General features: G+C 37.0%; 1 long non-coding RNA gene across 1 annotated transcript in view; it reads right to left on the bottom strand.

The window, feature by feature from the left end:
• The window catches only part of LOC127524546 (uncharacterized), a 136,993-nt gene that overhangs the window by 57,135 nt on the left and 56,011 nt on the right, over positions 1–23,847 (bottom strand). Inside the window, exons 2-4 of the long non-coding RNA XR_007933078.1 lie at positions 15,677–15,815; positions 8,406–8,458; positions 8,028–8,192 (exon numbers count right to left, since the gene is read on the bottom strand). This is a non-coding gene — a long non-coding RNA (uncharacterized LOC127524546). The remainder of the gene's footprint in view (positions 1–8,027; positions 8,193–8,405; positions 8,459–15,676; positions 15,816–23,847) is intronic.

Genomic DNA, 23,847 nt, shown 5'->3' with positions numbered 1-23,847 from the left:
GATAGATAGATAGATAGATAGATAGACAGACAGACTGACAGAAGGAAGGATGGATGGATGGACTGACAAAAGGAACGAAGGATGAATGGACTGAAAGATGGATGATGGATGGATGGACGGACTGACAGAAGGATAGATAGATAGATAGATAGATAGATAGATAGATAGATGGACAGACTGACAGAAGGATGGATGAACGGACGGACTGACAGAAGAAAGGAAGGATGGATGGACTGAAAGATGAATGGATGGATGAATGGACTGAAAGATGGATGGACGGACTGACCGAAGGATAGATAGATAGACAGGCTGACAGAAGGATGGACAAACGGACAGACAGACGGACTGACAGAAGGTAGGAAGGATGGATGGACTGAAAGATGGATGGATGAATGGACTGAAGAAAGAACAGAAGAAAGTATTTTAACACTGAAACAGATCACACAATTCAGGTTTAAATATATCCGTTTCTGTTTGGCGGTACATAACGAGCTCTTCAGGCGCTCTGGCTCTCGCTGCTCTTTATTGATGGAGGCTGTTTGGTGGTAATGGTCTGCGTCTGTGGGGCGACGGAACATAAAGCAGCTGCATCCATTACGCTGATTATATAATTATTATGAAGAGGGTTGTGATCCCCCTCTGCACTGAGAACACTGCATTCGGCCTTCAACTGCTCAAAGTTCAGAGCAACAACAACAACAACAACAACAACAACAACATGTACAATAGTATTCTATACCTTCAAGAGTAGACGCTGTTATCAAAAAAGCAAGATGGTCATGCTTGTGCTGACATCACCGTGATGGGTTTGAGAACAACAGCGTTCTGTCCCACCCAGAACAAAGGGGCTTGTTTTTGTGTACGTCTTTGTCCATTTGTAATTCAAAACAGCTCTTTGTTTTTTGGAGTAAACAACCCATCTCGGTTTAGTTATGTGTGGGGGGGGAAATGCTACATTTGACCAAAAGCAATATCTAATTGCATAACATGCATAAAATAACAAAAGCATAGTAGTTGCATCACCTTCCCTGCCTTTAATTAAGCCTGGCTGATTGCATTTGCATTTATTACACAATGTGAACCACTCCGGGGTTTTGGGTGTTAACTAAATCGATGACACCACTTTACTGAACTCAAGACTCGCCGATTTCAGTAATGAACAAAGTTGTCTAAACACCTCTAGAGGATGACATGACAACAAGGCTGAACATGTCATCTCTAACAAGCTTTCCCAGGCTTCAGGGTTGATTACTTGTAATTGAGAAGCTTATATGACAAAACATTGTTATTCAGATCATGAATAACAAAGCTCAGGAAAATAATTAATGGCGCAACTCATGGTAATTTTAATTAATTATTTAACGTCACTCCCTGCTCACATAAGAATGCGGGTGAGATACTTTCTCAGATGACAAACTAATGGATGATGACACTGAAAAATCAGGACAGTGACGATTTATGATACCGGCAATGAAAGTTTTCAGCTATGTGTAAATAAAAAGTTTGTTTCTGTCACTATTTAACGCTGTGATTATGCACAGATTATACTGTAACAGACGATGCAGTCAGTCATAATTAAAATATCCTAGATTTCAGTATTACTCAACTTGGTTGTGTGCCATTTAGAATTGAATTTAAATTTCAATTCAATTCCTGAATTTGAATTAAAATTGCAAACACAATGTGATTCAAATTTTATGTAAAAAAGCGGAATTGAAATGAATTAAATAAATGAAAATTTTGGATGGATGGATGGACGGACTGATGGATGGGTGGATGGATGATAGATGGTCGGACAGACAGGTGGATGGATGGACGGACGGAATGATAGATAGATGGATGGATGATGGATGGACTGACAGATGGATGGACGGACTGATAGATGGATGGATGGATGGAAGGATGGATGATGGATGGATGGACTGACGGATGGATGATGGATGGACTGACAGAAGGAAGGATGGATGGATGATGGATGGATGGATGGACCGACAGACTGATGGATGGATGGATGGATGGAAGAATGGACTGACAGATAGATGGATGGATGGATGGAAGGATGGATTGACGGATGGATGGATGGATGGATGGATGGATGGATTGACAGATGATGGACTGATGGATGGATGGATGGATGGACTGACAGATAGATGGATGGATGGACACAGATAGTTGGATGGATGGACAGACAGGTGGATGGATGGATGGATGGACTGACAGATTGATGGACGGATTGACAGACAGACGGATGGACTGACAGATGGATGGATGGAAGGATGGATGGATGAATTGATGGATGGATGGACTGACAGATGGATGGATGATGGATGGACTGACAGAAGGAAGGATGGATGGATGGATGGATGATGGACTGACAGATGGACTGACAGACGGATGGATGGACTGACATATGGATGGATGGACTGACAGATGATGGATGGATGGAAGGATGGACTGATGGATGGATGGGTGGATGGGTGGATGGATGGATGGATGGATGGATGGAAGGATGGACTGATGGATGGATGGGTGGATGGATGGATGGATGGATGGACTGACAGAAGGAAAGATGGATGGATGGACTGACGGATGGATGGATGGATGGATGGATGGATTGATGGATGGATGGATGGACTGACAGATGGATGGATGATGGATGGACTGACAGAAGGAAGGATGGATGATGGATGGATGGAAGGATGGACTGACAGACGATGGATGGATGGATGGACTGACAGAAGGAAAGATGGATGGATGGACTGACGGATGGATGGATAGAAATGCCATATATATCAAACTAATTCAACAGTTCAGCACAGGTAATGCATTCTGGAAAATTAAGTTCTTCCACTCCGGAAAAAAAACAAAATAACATAAAAAAAAAACAATAATAAAGTAAATCTTTTTTTGGTCCAGTGGAAGAATACTGTTGTTAAATTAGTTTGAAATGCTATTCAGAAAATCCCACTTCCTGTCATCTAGATTCGAACTCCAATCCAACTTCCTGTGGGGTGTGACCAACTCAATTCACTGAAAGGGAGCCAATTCTTCAAATCTGAATTTTGCACAACCCTCTTCTACTTAACAGTGATATTTTCCCACACAAAGCATCTTTAAAATTCAGCTCAAGTGTATACATATTTCTTGGCATCTTTTCCCTGCCGTGGAGTCAGTTTTCCAGCATGCCTATCTATCTCACAGACTGATATGGAAAGTATTCCCACCTCTCCGAGAATGCCAAATGGAATCTTTGACAGAGACACACAGATCTGGTAATCCTGATGTTAAGACCATCTCAGGGCCAATAGGCTCCCTAGTGCCAGATTCTGCCACACCATGTTCACTATCCTCCTCCTGAGGCCTTAAAATATCAGGCTGCATCAGCAGTTTTATCTGCGTCCCTTGGCAAGTTTAGACATTGCAGCAGCTGTTGCTCCACTCGCAGGCTGGAAAATACCGCAGTTACCGCTGTAGATAAGCTGCCATGAGGTTCTCTTCTAGAATTTCTCCCACAAATGAACCTGCATGTGACCTCATATACTTCAATCATGTAGGATGTAACTGTCGGAATATTACGGAGCCCCTAAAGGGATATAGTGATGAAAAAAAAAAAAGTGGGAGGAAAAATGTATTTTAATGCTTTTGTGTTCGCTTTTCGGGGGAACGCAAAACTTTTGACATATAAATTTTCCTCATATCTCTTTTTTTTTCCTTCACCATGTCCCTTTAGAGGCTCCGTAGAATTTATAATAAATCAATTAATTCCAGTCCAATTATTTAATTGGACAAGCAGCATAATCAATGTTTTCAGGTAAATATCCATCAAACAAGATGAATTTACTAGAGAAGCAAATTATGTAAGATAATAAGACAAATTATTTACTTTGTTTCTTTTGTGAAATCAACTTAGATAATTAATGTGGTCCAGATAATACAATATTTTGAGTTTCTATTTATTAAACAAATGTCCTTCATTGTAACTCAAACTATTAATTTCAATGAACTCAATTTTAAGGCAACCAGGTAACTTTTTTATTTTTTTTTTATTTTAGAGAATGTACTGTATAAAAATAAGTTGTTATATTTGTTTAAAACATCGACTCCCAAATCCACATATGAATGTGAATATCACTACAAAATAACAATACAAAATATAATTTTCACAACAGATAAATGTATTACTTTGTCAATGGTTAAAGTGCATTATTAGACTAAAAAAAAGTGTCCATGTTGCATGTCTATAAATAAATAAATTGGCTGTAAACGTGGTACAGCAGGATCCCCAAACATCTGACTTAAATAACAGCGCAGGGGAGACATCGATCAGTTAAAAATGGTTCAGAGTATTTTTACAAATCCAATAAACACAGAGGAGAAATACATGCAGCGTGCCAAACGCCTGTGCTGCTCGCTAGGGTCCGAACGTGTCAGGTGTCAGAAAAGAGCGGCGCAGCTATGAATAACCTCCATCAGTAGAGACACTACTAATCAGGACTCCATCCAGTCTCTACGACTCTAAACTCAGACAGAATCTCATGAAACCTGTTGAGAACATGGCAGGGCTACATTTCAAATTTAATATGAAAAATGTAATATTTGTTCTTTTATTTTTGTGGTAACATTTGAACAAGAGATTCATCTGTTTATGTGCCCATCATGCACATCAGCGCTTCAGAGTGTGTAAATCTAGTGTCTGATAGAGTGGTGTCAAGAATGGGGTGAGGACAGGCAGCTCTGCCGCTCTTGTAATGCCTGTCATGCATACTGGGGCAGGGTGCAGAATTTTCCAGAAGCAGCTGCAGACTTTATGCCAGCACACAGGGATTCTCTCACTCTCCTTCTCCTCTTCCACTGCATTGTTGGCAGCGTGCCGAGGCTTACTAGAGCAAAACTCGTCCAGACCCAGTGACACCACCCATCTCTCAACACACGCCCTCATCTGACCCAACACGCAGACGCCTGTGAGGTCTGATCCCTGAGCTTCAACTGTGTAATCGCAAAAAGAATCACAGCTCTTGGCCTAGTTCATGTTACTCGCTTCCAGTGAACGTTTATACACACACACACACACACACACACACACAAAAAAAAGAAAATTCCATCACATTCTGTTCATCCTTCCAAACCCGTATGCAGTTATTCTGTCCAACACAAAAGGAAAAAATTTGAATTTAAAAATTCAAAATTAAAATTTTGGGGTTTAAAAGACACTTAAAGAGGACATACAGTATTATGTTTTTTAAAATGTTTAAAGGGGACCTATAATACCCCTTTTCACAAGATGTAATATAAGTCTCTGGTGTCCCCAGAATGTGTCTGAAGTTTCAGCTCAAAATACCCCACAGATCATTTATTATAGCTTGTCAAATTTGGGTGAGAGCAAAAACAAGCCATTTTTTGTGTGTCCCTTTAAATGCAAATGAGCTGCTGCTCCCGGCCCCCTTTCCAGAAGAGGGCGGAGCTTTAACAGCTCACGCTTCGGTTGCTCAACAACAACAAAGCTGGAGAATCTCATGCAGCCAAAATGACGACGGTGTTCAGCCTTACATTGTTCAAACCGGAGTCGACACTGATGGAGAGACTCAGGAAGAAGTTACAACTTTTAGATATTTCTGAATGGTTAGTGGATTGTAGTTCCTGTGAAGTTGATTCGCATGTGCCGTCATGTTAATCTTTTGTGCAAATCAAGCATTGAATTGACTCTCGTTTGTGAAGCAGTCCGGTGTAAAATGACAGCATGTCAACAACACTCTACTACAACAACTCTTCCTCTTCTCTAAAGCAGCCCAACATGGCCTCACCCCCTTTGTTGCGTGTTCTCGGGGGCGGGGTTTATGTAAATTTTGGGGTTTGTGATGTCACTAACCCGGGAAGAAGCTCATTGTAGTCCATACCAGCCTGTTTGTTGTAGTCCTTAAAAAGAGATTTCTGTAAAAGAAAATATCTCCTTTGCATTGAACTTTGAGTGTTGTAACTTTGCAGATGTTGTTTATGATCAAACAGCAACATTACACACTAACTAAAGTTAAAAAAGTGAAATCATAATCAAGGATCCCTTTAACTTTCTTTAGTGTGTAGTGTTGCTGTTTGAGCATGAAAAAGGTTTCCAAAATCCCTCCAGCGGGAGTTATTCTCTATATCAGTGTCACTGTTTCTGAACTCCCTGAAACACCTCCATCGTAGTCTTGAGGTCTCTTCCTGGAACGAACATGTCACAATATTACTCATTTAAATTATTCATATATGCAGAATAAAGGGGTGGGATCTGACTAAGTTAGTTAGTAGTGTGTTGAAACTGCCGGTTATGGTAACAGGGCAGGACATTTCCCAAACACGCTCGAAGTGCTTGACCAATCACAACACACTGCTCCAGCTGACCAATCAGAGCACACTGTGCTTTTCAGAAGGAGGGGCTTCATAGAGACAGGAACTAAACAGAGCGTTACTGACAGACTGGGAAGAGAGGAGCTGCAACAATGGAGAATATGAGGAAAATAAAGAACCTGTTCTAGTATGTCCTTATAAATATATCGATTTGATTGAACTGATACAAACTGAACTGAATTGAGCTGAATAATGACACGCTTTATAGCTGAATCGAATTTGTTTCATAATTGATGAATTTTGCAACATCGACACGGTTATTGAACTGAACTGAATCAATACTGAACTGACTCAAAGTGAATGACTCTTGTCATCTATAGATCTTGTTTCATAATTGGTTCATTTTTTTAGTTATTGAACTGAATCAACACGGAACTGACTGAAGCTGAATAATGACACTATTGTCTTTTTAGAGCTGCTTTACAGCAGAATTTGTCTCATATTTTATGAAGTTTGCATCATACTATTTTTCAGTTTATTACGGTGAAGCCGCTTTATTGTATAAAGATTTGACAAAAAACTCAATTCAAACTGATTAATAACAGCAAAACAAGTTCAGAATGAAGACAGAATTTAATTAATGGGTTAAACATTCCTTTAATAATCCTTCATGTGAAAAATGACTCTCACTGACCGTCTTCACATTGTTCTAAGTTTTCTCACTTCAAGTTGCGAAACTCTGGAGAAGTGACTCAACCATTTATGTACTTTTGTCCCAGTGAAACCACTGACTAGTTGCACCACTCCGCCTGTGATCTCAGCAGAAGCTGTATTTCTGGTCTCTGAACTCGTACACCTGTGCATGGCTACAGAGGCTCCGCCCACACGGCGCTATTTTCAGTTCTCCTCATGCCTTGCGATTGTGTAATGCTCTTGAGGCTTCGCAGGCTTCTTTTGAGAGCACACCTGTTAGTGGCATGCGATGACAGAGCTCTACGAAGGCCTATTTTTGCTCAGAAAACTGAGCCGGGTACAACAAAGAGAGGGAGGGGAAACATACTGCAGAACCCAGCGACCCTGAAGGGAGGAACAGCAGATGTAATGTCTTTGATATCTCGGGTGTTGCGGCTGCTCAGTTGATCCTAGTGGGTTACATAATACAATGCTGGCAAGAAGAGTGTCTTTTTTTGTTCTACATTTCATTCTTTTTTGTTGCCTTTTGATACTTTTTTTGGAACATAACTACAACTGATACTTTGAGCAACTTGTTAAGGAGAGGTGTGCTGTTTTGAAAGCTTTTAAACTGACACACTTGCTTTTTAAAGTTGTACATAAAAGATTATTGGATTATGTTTTACACACACAGACACATTAAAATAAAGTACTATAGTAAACATTAAATATATATATATATATGCAATTTTCACCAAGTAAACTATAAAATCATTGAAGGGCCAAATCTAGAGACCCGAATATAACACCACCTAGCAACACCCTAACAACCATTGCACAGGCAAGCAGCACTCACATTTTCTTCAGAATCTGCAACAATCTAAATCTTGTCTTCAAATACAACACTGTCTCTTTTCAAAAAATCTGCCGGTCAGGATAAAATACTTGGCCGGAGGGTTGTATAAAAGTCAGTGTTATATATCTGTGCTCATGATATAAGAGGATAAGCAATCTCTCCTGTATATTATTACCTTCTCAGAGGTTGCGGTGTGGCCCGGAGCTGATGGACAGGAATAGCTCGTCTCAAATCCCAGCCTCCCCCACGGCAGTGTTATCTGACATCAACAACCGCTCAACAGCAAACGTCCCGCAGCTATTTTAAGCCACATTCTAAGTGTTATCTCGTCAAATCAGTCCTAAATGGGGTAGACAAAATTAGAGACATCAATCTTCTGACATCAGGTTTGGTCTAACAGTAGAGCAAATGTGTGACAACAGTCAGATTTCAACCAATAAGTAATCATAAGCAGAATTGTCAAGCATTAATCAAAGAGTTTATTTGCATTATCAGATAACTACAGTTGTGTTTTTCACAGACAGAAACTGTATTCATATCAAAACATACTCACATTCCCAGGATCTGCATCCACATATTCCAGAAGAACGGGACTGCGTGTTCAGTCTATAAAAAATAAATAAATCAAGCAATCAAATCAAATCAAAATCAATCTTTAAAGTCTGCAGATTCTTTTCCAAAATGGTAGAAGTAAAATACGCTAGAATACAGAGAAACAAAAATTGTAAAATTATAATAATTACAATTATTTTTGTCTTATGGTCAAAATATATGTTTAAAAAATAAAAAAGCATATATTTCTAAAAAATAAAACAGTAAATGTACGCACACACACACACACACACACACACATATATATATTATAAAAAATAGATATATATTTAGAAAATGCAAATACAAATATGTATATATTAATATATAAACCTTAATAAAAAATGAAAACATTAAAAAATATTTATATATAGTAAATGCAAGTACTTTATACGTAATACTATTATATATATATATATATATATTATATATATATTTTTTTTTTTTAAATTAATATACACACAAATAGATTAGATACAAATTAAATTTAAATTACATTTAAATTACATTTAAATTATTATTAAATATTTATATCTACCAAAAATAAATACAAACTATACAATATAATTTAATATATATATTATAAAATGTAAACAAATATTTATATATTAATATATAAACATTATTAAAAAATAAAATTTAACATAATACTATATACTTTAAATATTTTTAAATTAATATACACACACACAAATAGATACAAATTAAATTTAAATTATTATTAAATATGTATGTCTACCAAAAGAAAAAAGTATGCCTGATTATAAAAAAAAAAATCCATATATATATATATATATATATATATATCTCACATGGAAATTCTCACCCCCCATTGGGCTGGTGATGCAAAAGGTTAACTGTGGACCTTTATTACATGTAATATTTTTTTGGCAGTTTATGTCAAGGGATCTAGTCTCGGGTGCACTGACCTCACTGACTCCTCATCTTTCCACAATCCACACATTTTCTGCACTCTTTTATCCAAAATCTGCCTGTGACTTCTCAGTTCAAATCAAGCACTGATGCTAATAACAGCTGCTCTGTACGGGACGGTTTTGGATCTATTTATTCAGTGCACCAGTTTTTTGATTTGGCAGCAGCTTGAGATTCAAAATGGAAACAGTGGAAACACGCAGGCGCTTTTGATGTCCACAAAAAGAAGTGTGGCTTGTATGGATGGGCTGGAAGACTGAGCTCTAATTTCTATTTTTAAAGGCCTGGTTTTCTAATGTGGTTATAGATGGACTGACACAGAGCATTAGAGGTCAATCCTTATTACAGAAATAGAAAACACATACGAGGACTCACAACAGTTCTGCATTCATCACAATAAATGTTTGTGAAAGAGCAGTGATCAAGTGCACTTGAGTAAAAACATTTCAGGTTGACAAGAAAAAACAGATTATAGAGTGCAACAGTCCCACCCAATTTTTCAACTGCACTGGTTCCAGAAGTATTTTTTCCATTAATTTCTCCCATAAGGATTTCAAAAAAAGTCTATGTGTAAGAGTTTTAAGTCATGAACCAAACCAGCCAGCTATGAGGTGAATCACAACATTACAAACTTTGATCTGAAGCAAAAAAGTATTGTGGACAAAAGAGACTGTGTACTTAACGGCTTTAGTGAGGGAAAGAACTACAATCCCTTGAAGCATTTTTAATGGAATTAAAAATGATAAAAATGTTGATATGTGTGTATATATACAATATATTTTAAGACTGACTCAATTACGTCATTTGCGGTGCTTCATTGGAGTAGGACGATCTTTTGGCACATTTTGCTTGTCTGATTGGTTGAATTTTATGTAGAACATCATGGGTAATGTAGTTTTCCCAACACATTAAACACGATTATTTTAAAACTTGTCGAAATAATGCATGCTGACATCTTCAACAGAAGCAAATACCATCGATTAACAACCTCGTAACTCACAGTAAGGTTGTGTTTAAAGGTTTATAAGTTATCGTTAAAAAATTATTTTCCTATGGAGAAAATGAATGGAGTTTTTACTTCCGGAACCCGACTGTTGCACTCTATTAGTGCATAATGGCTCTGTTCCAAAACATTCTAATTGAAATGGAACATTCTAATTGACTAATTTGGAATGTTCAACATACACTGACAATGTGATGTAGGATTTACTTTACTCAGGAATTGCTAAATTTCACAAATAATTACAAAGAAACTGCAAGTAATACATTGAATTAAATATGACATTTTGAAGTAGAAAGACTGAAATGGTATTTTCTTGTAAAACATACTCCAATAATCTTTTTTATTTACAGTTGAACTTCAAAAAATATATATATTTTTTACGGTGTAGACAACAACTCTACTAGGGCTGGACGATATGACCTAAAATCAAAATCTCGATTAATTGAACATTTTACCTCGATTACAATTAATGAACGATTATTGTGTTTTTTGCTTTTTGTTTTTTTGCCCTCATAGTTCACTGACAAGGTTTGTACTGTAAATATGCTTGACTATTAAAGATGGGATATTTTTTCCTAATGAAAGAGTGCACCGACATCATAGCTCACTTTCAGCAGTTATTTTACCTATAAGTCGTAACTTTTCTTACAAATTTCTGCTCGTTGTAAATCAGATACAGACAAATTAGCAAAGTACCAGTACATTTATCTGAATGCATTAATGAGAGCGATTGCGTGTGTGAATTAGTCATATCGTCTCTCTATTAATTGTGAAGCTGTGGGTTGTAAGTAGTTACTTCAAAAGTAGAAAAATCTATGCTAGAACTTGAGTTTCTAAGCTACTTTAGTGATAAATCACAGGACAGCGTTGACAACAAGTTTCTGCGCTCCTCTCCTGTGCGCGCGATCTTCACGTGATGTACGAGCTACTGTCTGTACGAGTGTTCGTGTGCCACAATGCATCAGCGCAGTAGCTCGATATAATGATACACTTCCATTTGAATGTCCAAACTGGCACATACAGTACACATACAATTGACAAAGTTTAATGAAGATGCAGGCTAAAGTGATCTCACATCGGGTCTCGCGCGGTATCTGTGTGTGTTGACTCGGCGTTTGAGTTCGCCTCCGCGTTGCTTCCATGCCGCTGACTGGATGGGGCGGAGTCACGTGACTACACACACGGTTAGTATGTTTTTAAGGGAAAAGTATTAACAGGATTAAAGAAAACGGAATAACCGACATGGGAAAATTACATCGGTTAGAGGTTCTGAATTTCGGTTTCCATTACTTTTCGATTAGCCCTAAGCTCTACAAATGCACACAGAAGTACACAATTCTATACAGTTTGATGTTAGAATATTGCTAAGTAAATGACAACACTCTAATAAGCATAAATCAACAGTATGCGGAAATGTTAGTTAAAATAATCCATTTAAAACAAAAACATTGCACTATAAGTATTTAAGATTGTTGGAGTATGTTCTATAAGAAAATTCTACTTCAGTCTTTTTACTTCAAAATGTCCCATTTAATTTAATTGTTTTAAAGTTTTTTTCAGTTTTATCAATATGTACTTTGTTACTGAATCATTTAAAAAGTTTATAAATGACAGGAAAACTGTAGAAATTTTTTATTTTTTTTTAAGTTGTAAATAAAGATTATTGGAGTATGTTTTTCAAGAAAACACTATATCAGAATGTCATGTTTAATTCAGTGTGTTACTTGCCGTTTCCTTGTAATTGTTTCTGAGTGCAAATTGTTTCAGCACCAGAGTAGGTTTTGGAACAGAACTAATAACAGAAGGAAAACCCCAGCTCCTTTCATGTGCACTCTTCTTTAATGTTTTGCAAAATTACTGATTTGGGGCTTCAGTTATTTTGCCTTATGTGGAAGAGCGGCTAAATACCCGGGAAGGACCCAACCCAGCTCAATATCCTTGTCCAAGCCTGCAATCAAAGGGGAATTTCTTACATATGCCCCGGATCTAAGCCCACACAACCTAATTGCCAGTTAAAGCTCCAGCCGCTCTGAGCACCGGGAGGAAAAGACTTCGTTAAGAGCTCAGAAGTGGGGCCGAACTCTAAAGGGACGCACTGATTGATGAAAAGAGACGGATTCCAAGGTGTCCTCGATTCGGAATTTGCGGGCGACCTTGTTTTTCCCTTGCAGGCCTAAATTAACCAATGCATCATCTATACTGGGATTTGGTGGATGTGGACCAGATTTTATTTTTGGCGCAGTCGTTCCTCCGCCTCTGTCAGTGGATTTATCATGGGTCGTACTGTCACTTATATGTCCGTTGACTACTGCTTGACGTGTGAAGCGTGCAATAGTTGTGCTCTCTTTTATATAAAAATAACTATATAATGGCCTAGATTGGACAGAATAGGTGGCCTAGAATTAGCAAAATGGATGGTAACAGTGGTGCTGGTGAAAGTAGGTGAATGAGCGCAGACATGCATTCACACGCACTCACATTTTAGGCCTAAAAGTGCATGTTTGCAAACACTGATAAATATGCATAACAGAAATGCACACTTGCACCGCTTTGGCTAAGAATTCATATTTGCTTTTTGTACACTTTTGTAGTGTATTAGGGCTGGGCGATATGACGATATTATAGTATATAGACGATGTCTTGCAAGTATCGAGATGTCGATAATAAAGGTAATTTACATACGATAATCGCCAATATCGAGGAGAAAAAAACAAATTTATTTAACACAGCCCTGTAGTTACTATTCACATATTTATTCACATGCAATTGCATGGGATATTTTGTAGCCTATAGTAGCTAATAGGGTTAGGAATAAAAAATAAAAAATCTATTCTGGAATCAAAATTTAGCCTACTTAAGGCCAGGAATCGAATAGGCCTACTTCGTTAAACTAACATTTCGATTTTGCTTATTAACAATGTATTTTTACTTTTAAAACATTCTTCAAGAGCGAGATGAAGCAGACAACACTTCTGTACCCCGCACACTGTTTTCTGAGCTCCGCACACATCCAAAGCGCGCAGAGAGCCGCCTCTTAGGCTATTTCGTAGACAAATACACACAAATTTATGTCAGAATATCCTCGTAAACAGTTTTGTCAAGCATGTGTGTGTGACAGATTATAATTGATTCGTGGATTGACATCAACCCTACCCGCGCGGCGCTAAGAATGTTCATTTCTGTTTTTAACCGACAAGATTATTAAATTAGTATTAAAAGGATAAATTAAATTAGAATGGATAGCCTAATGGGGCGTTCACACCAGACGCGACTTGCACGAATAAATCACACTATTTGCGCGTAGTTAGACGCTTGAACATTTTGAGTTTACTCGCTTCATTCGCGCACGAAATTCACTTCACATCAGACGCGAATTCGCGTCATGGGAGGGGCTTCTGCCAGGCGGCTCCAGTCTCGTTGCGAAATGCTGACATGGATTTTGTTGCTATGGAAGGCTGAAATACGGCGAATAAGTTCAATTTGCCGGCTTTAGCTAGCCTGTAGTCTCAATATGTATATATATATAGCTCAAATTGAGTAAAAAGCGTTTTTTACAACTTACCAGATTGTCCGACCTCCTCACTCACTTCTTCCAAGCAAGATCCTTTTTATTCCTGTTTCTATAAAAGTATGAAGATGTATCGTACAGCTCAGGGGATCCACATACAACGATGATGATTTTGTCCTCCATTGTTGTTTCGGATTTCTGCCTCCGCTCGCTACGTCGTAATCATGTCACTACTAGAGCAAGCTCCTGATTGGTTAATGCGGCACGAATTTTCGCCAAAGTTCAGATTTTTCAATTTGCGCAATTCGCCCAAAACGCCACCTCATTCGAGCGAATCGCGCCACAGGATGTCTATCGCATCTTTGCATTGACTTAACATGTAAATCACGCGCGCTTAACACTTCGTTCACCTCTGGTGTGAATGCACCATCAGTGTCAATGACTCACTAAAAATAACAATATTTGTTTTCCAAGGGTTTCGTTTTATACGCGCAAATACCAGCATAAACAACACAACAGAAGGATTCACAGCGCGTACCTGCAGCGCAGAATAAACTCAATAGCCTAAATAAAAGGAATAGATACACAAAATATATTAACTTAAACAATTAACAGATTAACAAAACAAAAAAAACAAAAAACTTTGAGAAGTAGTAGTCTATATGGTGTTTTAATTGATTTATTTTTTGCAACGCTCTCCACACAAACACGTTCAAAAGGAAGACCGAATTCAGCGGTACCTGTTTTCTTTATTTTACAAAAACAAAGTTTTGTTTTTATTGTGAGTGTACACAGATAAAATTAGACTCTTTACAGTTTATGTATGACCATAAATGAATGTATTTTAAGTTGTTTTCACTGGTGTAAGGAAGCAGTTCAAGTGATCGCGCCGGCGCCTCGCGTGCACACGTCAATAGCACTGCTTGACATCGCAGCCTGTTCATTATTAAAATAAATGAAAAATAAAATTCACAAACAACATTTGTAATCACTTCTTTTTTTTTTTTCTAAATAAATAATACATTTTTTTTTTTTCATTATAAGAAGCCTATGGACACATTGGAGCTTTAAAAACATGAGAAAAAAATAACCTTTTCGTTTTTGATCATGCAGAACGATTTTTAAATCACTTTTAGACAAATACAAATACATTATAGCTTAACTACAAGTTAAAAAAAAAAAAAAAAACAGCACTACAGGTTAAAATTAAGGAGATTAAACGTGTCATCATTAAATGTGTCTACTCAGGCAACAACACCAAAAATGAGAGAAACATCGGAAAAAATTCAAGACACATTGCTACGACATCAACATGCATTTATCATTCTTACTATCACCACAAGAATGTCCACCTTCACAATGAACTCTGTTAAACTCAGCAGTTCAATTCAACAGTCATCTTCATGAAACGAAATTAATTTCAAACACTTGATAAGAGCAGTGTGGAAATTATTAACAACACTGACAACAACAAAGCTGATGTTTTATATTAAAGCACATAAGAAAAGTAAAGAAAAACCTTTAATTAAATTAAGCTTAGGCCTACTGAATCGCAGGCTATTGTCAGATAAAGTGCAACCAAACTGATGTGTGTTTTCTGTGTGTGTCGGCTACGTTGTCACCGGAGGGGTCAGGGCGGATGGGCGTGGTAGGGGCGGGGCTCGGTTTGACGATATTATCGGATAGCGCGATATTTTTTAAGGCGAATATCGCTAAAATATTTTTACATATCGCCCAGCCCTATAGTGTATGTTTCTGGCCTTACCCAAAATGAGCCAGTAATTATTACCTGAGCAGCATAAACAGGAATGAGGTCAGATGCATCTGCTTGAGCTCCGTGATGTTTGGTTTCGCAGACTTTGTGGGGATTTTCCAGGATCTAAAGTTCAGCACGTCAGACACGGCCCTTGCTTCCTGCTGTCTATCATCTGAAAACAAAGATAACCTCGAATTAAAGGTTAATGACATGCAAACTGTTTATTAAAGGAATAGCTCATGCAAAAATTTAAATTCTGTCATTTACTCAATCTCTTGTTGATTCAAACCATTTTCATTCTTCTGAGGAACACAAATGTTTTCAAAGAAGATTAACGCTGTTCTTTTAACAACTTACATTTCAGTCTATTTCTCACAGAAAGCTCCGCACTAAAAAAGTGCTTGGTTAAAAACAACTCAATTTGGGTAATTTAGCAACCCAGCACTGGGTCAAAATTGGACAAACCCAGCGTTGGGTTGTTTTTACCCAGCTGGCAGGGTTAAATGTTTGACCCAACATGCTGGGTTGTTTTAATAACTCAACTATGTATTAAAAATTACTATATTGCTGGCTTAAAATGAACCCAAAATACAGCAACAATCAAAAAGTGAACATTTATTAATAAACAAGAACGCCCAGGAATGCACAAAAATACAGGCAAGAGTTAAAACAACGTGTACATGTGTATGAGAGTGAAAATGTGCAGAAGAGAATGACAACTCAATTATACAGTTTATATGGTTAAACGAAATAAGTTAAATATTTAATAACTTGCGTTTGAAAACAAATTTGACCATATTAAGCTTATTTTTTCTCACGCTAAAGAACAGACTAAAAGCGCTATGTCCAAAACCAATTTTCAAAGATCTCTCTTCTCTCCGCTTCGATTAGTTTTCTTCAATTTTCCACATATATTCCTGTCATAAGCGCAGCAGTGTGTTACCGAAATCTGCGCCGGTGTAGGCTGCTGTTCGGCGGGGGAGCTGCGAACCTCAGACCGCTGCTTCGCGTTTCTCATAGCCGTAAGAAATCGTGGCTGGCTGCTTATAACCTGCACATAAACAAACTGTACGAGTTCTGAGAACATATTTTAACATCCAATTTAATAATATTCAGTATTATAACGAATAAAATTCAGTTTCCATCATGCGAGACGACCGATGCTGACATCTCATCTCATTGTATTAAATAAAATGATTTACAGCACTGTAAATACTTTATAAACAAAATAAAATGTATACAAACTTTTATTTTACCTAAGTAAAGGACCAATTCGGTGGCGTTGAGATTTGCTGTCTCCTGAAGAGGATGCAAAAAGCCCGCGCTTTGTGTAACCCAACAGCTGGGTTGTTGCGTCGGAAGGCGGGTGGGGAGTGGTGTATTGTTCAACTGACCAGCCTCTAACTACGGAAGCGATAATAATAATAATAAAATAAATCTCGAGATTAAAGTCATTTTAATGAAAAAAAGCGGATATATCTTTGTTATTGAAAGAAAGCCTAAAATTTGGCTTGATTCAAGATGCGTCCGAAATCGCGTACTGAGTACGTACTACATTTGAATTTAAATTTACTTCACAACCGTTGAAAAAGTACGTTGTGTAGTATGAATGAAGTACTAGATCCGCCATGTTGTTACTTAAGAATGGACCCTTTTCATGAACTGTGATGACGCGTTTTAACCTTAACGGTCATCAGCATCATAAATCTTGCAAAGTTTTTTATATTTTCATTTTTTTTTTAATGTATGTACATTTATAACACTATACTTAGTATTGTATTACGTTTTCATCAAATTACAACAAAAACTAGTTAACGCTGCTGTGAGGCTATGGGAGTGACGGTAAAGTTGACATCTTTCTCTCTTCTGACTGTCCCTCTCTATTTTTTTCCCTCTTTGTGAAAGTTGTAAAAACACTGTTGTTGAGTTTTTCTTTTGTAATTTGAGAGAATGGGGACACAAAAAATGTATTTAATGTATTCTCTAATTCACCGCCATAGAATTTTACCCAACATGACTACTTCCGCTTCAAGAAACCCGGACATGTGAAAAAGGTCCATCTCGCTGGATGTAGTAAGTCATCCAGGTACTTTTTACTTCCTGTTTTTCGAATACCATGAATTCGGACGTACTCTGTTCGTATACTGTTTTTCGTACCATAGTAGAGAAGTATTCAATTTCGGAGGCAGCGTAAGTGATCCAACTCCTTCACGTCATCAGTATACAATGAACATGACACTGATCGAATACGTGTTTATTCTCGACATTTTATTTAGACTTTTTTTTTTTTTTTCTCGAAACGCAACGATTTTATTCTCGAAATTTAATGAATTTATTCTCAACGTTTTATTTCGACTTTTTTTCTCTAAATTTAATGAGTTTATTATTTATTGTATTTTCAAATTTTTCTCGAAATGTAACAAGTTTTTCTTCTCGAAACACAACAACTTTATTCTCAACATTGTATTTCGACTTTTTTTCTCGAAATTTAATGAGTTTAATCTCGCATTATAATGACTTTAATCTTGAGATGGGTTTTTTTTATTATTATTGATTGGTCCTAATCCTCTTCCGTATCTAACCCAATGGCTGGGTTACACAACCAAGGAGAAAATAACCCAACAAAATTACCCAACAGGCTCAACCCAGCATTTTTTTTAGCGTGTCAGACTTCATAAAATGTGAAATATGGCAAACAAGTCACTGTTTATGCATGTTTAGAGCTTAACAGTGACTTTATACTTTCAGTATATATGGGAAAAAGCAGAATGGACATTCGTTAAAACATCTTTTGTGTTGCACCAAAAAAAATCATATAGTTCTGGAATGAATAAGTGATCAAATTTACATTTTGGGTGAAGACTTCTGGTTTGTAGTCTCAGACAGGCCAGTGTCATGCAAAATCTGCACAATAACTTAAGCAAAAACATAAAAGAAATTTTACAAGCACAAAGAAAAAAAAACACAAAGAAGTGCTGTCCTCTTACGAGACGCTGCCTCACCATCAGCAGCTTCAAAGCACACATGATGGCAGTGACATGTGGACAAGTGTGGTGGGAATCGACAGATAAACTCGTCTCATCCCTCGTTTTTCCAAAACAAACACACACACATAAAAACCACCCTGCCCTCCTGTCTGCTGCCGAGTCCTTCGCACAAGGTGCACCGTCGCTTGAGATAAGAAATATTCATTCTCTTAGGAAATTGTACTCCAACCCACATTTAAAGGCCATAAAATGTTTATAGCTGTACCTAAATGCATGTTGACGTGAGTTTATTGCATTTATCAGGCCCATAACACCTGCACATCACTGCTCACACTGGAAAAATAAGTGCCACTTTTAAAAATAGTGTGCATTTGTATGCATTATTATAATTACATATTAAAAAAATGTAAATTATTAAAAAACTAAATAAAAAATATAATTAAAAAACATCAATTGTACACAAGGGCAGTGAGAATTAAGATAAAAACATTACATTTCACACATTTTAAATTGTAATTATATATATGTATATATTTTTTCTATATTTACATATTTATACACACACACACACACACACACACATTATATATATATATATATATATATATATATATATATAAATAATGATTTCTGAAGGATCATGTGACACTGAAGACTGGAGTAATGATGCTGAAAATGCAGCTTTAATCACAGGAATAAATTACATTTTACAATATATTTACTTAGAAAACAGTTATTTTAAATTATAATTAAATTTCACAATATTACTGTTTTTACTGTATTTTTTTTTTATCAAATATGCAGCCTTGGTGAGCAAGAGACTTCTTTAAAAACATTAAAACCTTACTGACCCCAAATATATATATATATTTTTTATATATATATATATATATATATATATATATATATATATATATAATTTTACACACACACACACACACACAGTACTGAATGCTGATTGGTCAATACAGAGTTCCACTCTTCCTAAATTACATATTATAAATGATTCTGGTTAAAGAATGGGACTGGACTTTATGAATTTGCTTCATAAAATAATGTTTTAATGAAAAATTTTGTGCTTAATATTAGGCGCTATTGTATAAAAGCACGTGTAAAAGTCGTGCTATTTAAATTTCTAGCTTTAACTTTATTGCATGGCCTTTTCTAAATGAATTATAAAACAAGATCATATACCATATAAAGATCATTATCCAGGCCAATCTCATTGGTTTGCATTATAAAACAATTTCGACATACAAAAAAATGCATTTGCATGCTATTGCCAACATCCCTCATCCACCGCAGCGCAGACGTTACTTCAGTTCAATTAAAAATGTCTTGATTTCATCTTACACAATTTGTTTGCCACAACATCCCAAACCAGCATAATGATTGAAACAAGCAAGCGAAGGCATTTCACAACACAGGCAGATGCATGCTGGGAGTGTCTTATGGGCAGCGGGCCAGAGAGGGTGGCACGTCACTTTTGTGCTGAGTTGCGAAATGTAAATTGGTTTGTAAAATACTTCTCGCTGGGTGACACAAAAACGTCGGCTGTTCAGGAAAACAACATTCCTGCATGAAGAAGTGTAAAGTTATTTGTGATGGTGCAGCAGTTACGGAAAGGAAATAAGAAACAATTAGTCAGTTGACTATTTTTAAACTGTTATGACAAAATACCCACATAACTGTCATAAGACTTTATCTGTGATCTGTTATTGCAACAAACTGAAAATCTATCTAAGTTGTGTTAACCAGTTACATCAGATCTTTAAAAGGTTACTCACGGTTAACCTTTCCACTGCTTTGAGTTTGTCAAAAATATCAATGTTTTATTGCATCTCAGTGCGTTTCTGAGCAGATAAGAACACACTATATCCGGGTTCAAAGGCCAAGTTTGGTTAATAGTACACGAGTGTGCTTTCCTCATTACAGCGTGCTTTCGGAAACAGGACACTGATTAACCACTGAACACAGAACCTTATCTGCCTAATGAATGACCATTAGGAAGCTCAAAGCACTGACAACCAAGTTTATTTTGCAGCTACATCTGAACAAGGAAATCTGTGGAGTAGCATTTTGGCTTCTGGCTAAAAATACAGCAATCCCAGAGCTGCACACCGCGTTCATTTGCATGGCTTTCTTTATGCTGTCAAGAGGCAGTAAAGCTCAGAGGATTGATGTTCACCGTATTGAAAAGATACCTTGTGTTTACTACATGACTGTGTAACCAAGCAACGAGCTCCTGGGTCGCAGTGATCAGGGATGCATGCAGGACTCATAAAGGATGCTGCAAAAACAACCACAAATATTCATGCAAAACAGGTTTTTAAAAGAAAATGGGTCGGATGCATTATGTGCTGGTGCAAAATTTGGCACTCTAAAAAAAAAAAAATGCTGGGTTAAAAACAACCCAAGCTGAGTTGAAAATGGACAAACCCAGCGATTGAGTTGTTTTAGCGATTGGGTAGTTTTGACCCAGCGATTGGGTTGTTTTGACCCAGCGAATGGGTTGTTTTGACCCAGCGATTGGGTTGTTTTGACCCAGCGATTGGGTTGTTTTGACCCAGCGAATGGGTTGTTTTGACCCAGCGATTGTGTTGTTTTGACCCAGCGAATGGGTTGTTTTGACCCAGCGATTGGGTTGTTTTGACCCAGCGATTGTGTTGTTTTGACCCAGCGAATGGGTTGTTTTGACCCAGCGATTGTGTTGTTTTGACCCAGCGAATGGGTTGTTTTGACCCAGCGATGTGTTGTTTGACCCAGCGATTGTGTTGTTTTGACCCAGCGATTGGTTGTTTTGACCCAGCGATTGTGTTGTTTTGACCCAGCGAATGGGTTGTTTTGACCCAGCGATTGTGTTGTTTTGACCCAGCGATTGGGTTGTTTTGACCCAGCGATTGTGTTGTTTTGACCCAGCGATTGTGTTGTTTTGACCCAGCGATTGGCTTGTTTTGACCCAGCGAATGTGTTGTTTTGACCCAGCAATTGTGTTGTTTTGACCCAGCGATTGTGTTGTTTTGACCCAGCAATTGTGTTGTTTTGACCCAGCGATTGTGTTGTTTTGACCCAGCGAATGGGTTGTTTTGACCCAGCAATTGTGTTGTTTTGACCCAGCGATTGTGTTGTTTTGACCCAGCGAATGGGTTGTTTTGACCCAGCAATTGTGTTGTTTTGACCCAGCGAATGGGTAGTTTTGACCCAGCGAATGGGTTGTTTTGATTCCAAATATGTTGGAAATTAACTATTATTCATTTATTAATGAATAATAATTAAACAATAAACATTTAATAAATTGCTTATTAATAAATGTTCACCTTTTAATTATTATTGTTGCGTCTAGTAATTATGCGTCTGATTTTTCATTTCCAACCTATATTGGGTTCATTTTAAGCCAGACATATAGTCATTTTTAAACAATAGTTGAGTTAAATAAAAGCTGGCATGATTTGCAAATTTTGTTTGTCTGCTCATTCTATTTTTTTTTTAAAAAATCAACTAAATCTGTGTTGCACGCTGTAAAAAAAAAAAAATGATTTTAATAAACTAAAGTTTATCCAATGTATTTGAATTGACAAAATTAAAAAAAAAAAAAAAAAAAAAAAAAAAAAAGTTATATCTTTTGGGAAGTAAAACTCAAAAATGCCAAAGCAAAATATGAGTTGAGATTTTTTTTACAGTGCACAAATACATTAAAATATCACCGTAGAAGAAACAATCCCAAGATGCTAATTGGATTAAAAGCTGATTAGATTTATACATGCACTTTAGTTCTGCTAACTTACACAAAGAACACCAATCATAATGAAGCAACATCAGTGAAAGAAAACTCAAAGCACAGGCGGATTTTGGGGGGGGAGGAGTGCAAAGGTCACGTCAACACTCACGCAAGACGCTGATCAAAGACACAAGCAGCTGTTTATCTTTCAAACTTGCAAGCCACGGAAAATATATCCGTGCAGCCAGACCGCAGCTGAGAGCGCCACAAGTTATTTTGAGCCTTTCCCAATGCTCCCTATTCCTCAACTTCCTAATTCGGCATTGTCATGCCTCGACGAGTCAGGGTTGCATGATCTTCCCTTCGCCGTTCCAATTCTGCGGCTGAGACTGTATGGCTTCATCTACGCATTCCTAATAATCCTGCACTAAATAATGAGCGGTTTGTTATTCGAGCGTGTGTTTCCAGTAACAGTCCCTGCTGAAACCACTAATGCATCTCTGAATGAACCTTACTTACGGTTTCATTCGGGTCGAGAGATGTTACTGTTGAAAGGCTGGAGGAATATGCAGTATCCAGTAATACTCATCAATGGGCCATTGTGCTTTTTTAACCCTTTGTGCCAGTTGCATGCCATTATTACCATGCTAATTCAAACAAAACACCCCCTACAGATAACATGCATGCCATGTTAGATTACTACAGTTAAGATACAACACAAGAGTAAAGCTATTTGTGTACTCCAACTTCATTGCATGCCTGCACTGCTCTTGTTGTGTAACTGTTTGCACTGATGTTGTACAGGCATGCATTTAAAACAGTAATAAAATCATGAATGCTTTGGTGGACATTTTAAACATGCCAATTCAAACATAAATCACCCTTTATGCAAAATGTACACACTTCATTGTGTTTTTTGCAATGCTCCCATTATGCAACTGTTTGCATTGATATTGCACACTAAAATATGATATTTGCTTGCATTTAAAACTGCTATAAATTAATGCATTGGTTAATATTTTAACATACTAATTTAAACACAAATCACCCTATATGCAAAACTCAAACGGATAACATGCACTTCATTGCATTTTTGCAATGCTCCCATTATGTAACCGTTTGCATTGATATCGCACACTAAAATATGATGCTCGCATGCATTTGAAAATGCTATAAATTAATGCATCGGTTAATATTTGAAACAAAAAAAAAAACCTTATATGCACTATTTAAACACATAACATGCATGCCATGTTAAAATACTACAGTCAAGATAACAAACACGAGTAAACTAGAAACAGAGAATTGGGAATACCAGAGTTGAGCATGTGTTTTTACAAGCTACCGCATTCATCGCATTTCTTTTGAGGCTCTGTGCATGTGTGAGGAGAGATTTATATTCATGTACGCCAACCCACTTTCATTGTATTGCTATTATGTAACTGTTTGCATTGATATTTTGCAACAAAATCTAAAGCATGCAATTGCTATAAATAATT

Source organism: Ctenopharyngodon idella, chromosome 13 (genome assembly GCF_019924925.1).
Source record: "Ctenopharyngodon idella isolate HZGC_01 chromosome 13, HZGC01, whole genome shotgun sequence".
Classification (NCBI taxonomy): domain Eukaryota; kingdom Metazoa; phylum Chordata; class Actinopteri; order Cypriniformes; family Xenocyprididae; genus Ctenopharyngodon; species Ctenopharyngodon idella.
This window is presented reverse-complemented; position numbering and strand designations above follow the sequence as displayed.